The 3,694-nt window shown below is 41.7% G+C and overlaps 1 pseudogene; it reads right to left on the bottom strand.

The window, feature by feature from the left end:
• LOC141716067 (small nucleolar RNA R71) lies at positions 1–115 on the bottom strand (annotated as a pseudogene).
• Between the last annotated feature and the right edge of the window lie 3,579 nt (positions 116–3,694).

The following is a 3,694-nucleotide window of genomic DNA, read 5'->3' as shown; positions in this document are numbered from 1 at the left end:
AGACTACAGCTATGTGGAGTGCTCTTACTCAGTTTGCACAGCAACCAACAGAATCTATGTGCGAAGCTTGGGAGCGCTACAAGGAGATGTTGAGAAAGTGTCCACATCATGGTATGCCTGACTGGATGGTGATCACTGGTTTCTATATTGGTTTGGGGGCCCAATCTTGGCCCATGCTCGATGCAGCAGCTGGAGGCGCCTTGTGGGCCAAAAGCTATACTGAGGCTTATAATCTTATTGAAACTATGGCTGCAAATGAGCATCAAAACCCAACTCAAAGGATGATACCTGGGAAGGTTGCAGGTATTCTAGAAGTTGATGCAGCTACAGCTATTGCAGCGCAGCTCCAAGGGCTGTCTTTGAAGGTCGATTCTTTAGCCAACTATGGAGTCAATCAGATAGCTATGGTATGTGAGTTTTGTGCAGGTTCTCATGCTACGGATCTGTGTTCTCTTGTTAATGAATCTGTTCAGTATGTGAACAATTATCAGCAATCGCAAGCAGCCTGTGCCAGCTACTTATCATCCTAACAACAGAAATCATCCCAATTTCAGTTGGAGCAATAATCAGAATGCTATTCAGCAACCATATCAGCAAGGCATAAGTAAACAGTTTAATCCACCTGGATTCCAGCAACCACAGCATTATGCTCAAAGGCAATCATATCCTCAACAAGGAGGTGCTGCTCTTCCTTCTAGTGCTGATTTCGAGGAGCTCAAGCTGTTGTGCAAAAGTCAGGCTGTTTCTATCAAGACCTTGGAAAATAAAATCGGTCAATTAGCCAATGTTGTGCTCAATCGTCAACCTGGCACACTTCCCAGCTATACTGAAGTGCCAGGCAGGAAGGAAGCTAAGGAAAAAGTAAAGGTTGTTACCTTAAGGTCTGGAAAAGTTGTTGATGCTGAAAAAGCAAAAGATGGAGAAGCTGAAGTTGTGGATGAAGAAGAGAAGCAAAAGGAGAAAGTGGTGGAACCACAGAAGACTACTGTTGAACACACTCTGCCTGAGGGTAATATAGGGGAGAAAAATCTCTATCCTCCACCACCTTTCTCTAAGAGATTGCAACAACAAAAGATGGATAAGCAGTTCGGTAAGTTTCTGGAGGTGTTCAAGAAACTTCACATCAACATAACTTTTGCTGAGGCTCTGGAGCAAATGCCTAGTTATGCAAAATTCATGAAGAGTATTCTTTCAAGGAAGGTGAAACTGGATGACCTTGATACCGTTGCTCTAACGGAAGAGTGCAGTGCTGTGCTGCAACAAAAATTACCTCCAAAGCTTAAAGATCCAGGTAGCTTCACCATTCCTTGCACCATTGGCAAGTTGTCTTTCGACAAATGCCTGTACGATTTGGGAGAAAGCATCAATCTGATGCCATTGTCTATCTTCAAAAAGTTGAATTTGCCTGATCCAAAGCCCACCTATATGTCTCTACAATTGGCTAATCGTTCTATTACATACCCACGAGGCATCGTGGAGGACGTGTTAGTAAAGGTGGATAAGCTCTTCTTCCCTGCAGACTTTTTCATTTTGGATTTCGAGGAAGATAAGAAGATTCCTATAATCTTGGGAAGACCTTTCTTGGCTACAGGTCGTACCTTGATAGATGTGCAGAATGGTGAACTTACTATGAGGGTGCAGGATCAGGATGTGACATTCAATGTATTCAAGGCGATGAAATTCCCTACAGAAGATGAGGAGTGCTTAAAGGTGGATTTGATTGATTCTGCGGTAACTTCAGAACTTGATCACATGCTAAGGTCTGATGCCTTGGAGAAAGCCTTAGTGGGGGAATTTGACAGAGAAGATGACGATGGCAATAAGCAACTACAATATCTAAATGCTTCTCCTTGGAGGCAAAAGCTAGACATGCCATTGGAATCTCTTGGTACTACTGATCTCAAGAATGCTGAAGGAAAGCTCAAACCATCTATTGAGGAAGCACCTACTTTGGAGCTTAAACCATTGTTTGAACACTTGAGGTATATTTTTTTAGGTAATGCATCTACTTTACCTGTTATTATTGCATCTGACCTTTCAGGTAGTGAGGAGGACAAACTCTGGAGGATTTTCAGAGAATTCAAATCGGCCATCGGATGGACTGTAGCAGATATAAAAGGGATCAACCCTTCATACTGTATGCATAAAATTCTGCTAGAGGAAGGTAGTAAGCCGACTGTTGAGCAAAAGAGAAGACTTAATCCTATCATGAAAGAAGTGGTAAAGAAAGAGATTGTGAAGTGGCTAGATACAGGAATCATATATCTTATATCTAACAATTACTGGGTGAGCCCCGTGCAATGTGTACCTAAGAAAGGAGGTATAACTGTGGTAGCAAATGAGAAGAATGAGCTCATCCCCACTCGAACAGTCACAGGATGGAGGGTATGCATGGATTACAGAAATTTGAACAAAGCCATGAGAAAGGATCACTTCCCTCTTCCATTTATTGATCAGATGATTTACAGGTTGACTGGTCATGAGTATTATTGTCTTCTGGATGGCTATTCGGGGTATAATCAGATTTGCATTGCACCAGAAGATCAAGAAAAGACTACCTTCACTTGTCCATTTGGCACGGTTGTTTTTTGCAGAGTTTCGTTTGGCTTATGTGGTGCACCTGCCACTTTTCAGAGATGTATGATGACTATATTCTCTGATATGATTGGAAACAATGTCGAAGTGTTCATGGACGACTTCTCCATCTTTGGACATTCGTATGATGAATGTTTGAATAATCTTCGTTCGGTGCTCAAAAGGTGTGTGGAAACTAATTTGGTGCTCAATTGGGAAAAATGTCACTTTATGGTGCGTGAAGGCATTATTCTTGGGCATAAAGTCTCTAGCAAGGGTCTTGAGGTGGACAAAGCCAAGGTGGGAGTCATTGAAAATCTTCCACCACCTATTTTTGTGAAAGGAATCCGTAGTTTTCTTGGTCATGCGGGTTTTTATCGGCGTTTCATCAAGGACTTCTCGAATATATCTAAGCCGTTGTGCAACTTGCTCGAGAAATATATGCCTTTCAAATTTAATGATGAATGTTTGGCGGCATTCGAGACTCTTAAGAAGAGTTTGATAACTGCACCAGTTATTACGGCACCTGATTGGACAGAACCTTTTGAGATGATGTGTGATGCGAGTGATTATGCAGTTGGAACAGTTCTTGGGCAGCGCAAGAATAATCTTTTTCATGTGGTCTACTATATTAGTAAGACTCTAAATAGAGCTCAAATGAACTACACCACTACTGAGAAGGAGATCTTGGCTATAGTCTTTGGTTTCGAAAAATTTTGATCTTATCTGCTTGGGACAAAGGTGACAGTATTCACTGATCATGCTGCCATTCGCTATTTGGTCTCAAAGAAGGAATTGAAGCCTAGACTTATTCGTTGGGTGCTCTTGCTACAGGAAGTTGAGTTAGAGATCAAGGATCGAAAAGTTACTAAGAATCAAGTAGCTGACCATCTCTCTAGATTGGATAATCCCGGTTCGACTTCACATGATAAGACATTGATCAACGAATCTTTTCCGGATGAGCAGTTGTTCGCAGTTCAGGAGGAAGAACCATGATTCGCATATATTGTGAACTATCTTATCAGCAATATAATGCCTCCTAATATGATTGCAGCTCAAAAGAAGAAGTTTCTGCATGAGGTGAAGTGGTACATGTGGGATAAACCATATTTGTTTAGAC

The sequence above is a fragment of the Apium graveolens genome, chromosome 3 (genome assembly GCF_009905375.1).
Source record: "Apium graveolens cultivar Ventura chromosome 3, ASM990537v1, whole genome shotgun sequence".
Classification (NCBI taxonomy): domain Eukaryota; kingdom Viridiplantae; phylum Streptophyta; class Magnoliopsida; order Apiales; family Apiaceae; genus Apium; species Apium graveolens.
The sequence above is the reverse complement of the archived record's forward strand: the minus strand, read 5'-3'. Positions and strand labels throughout refer to the sequence as shown.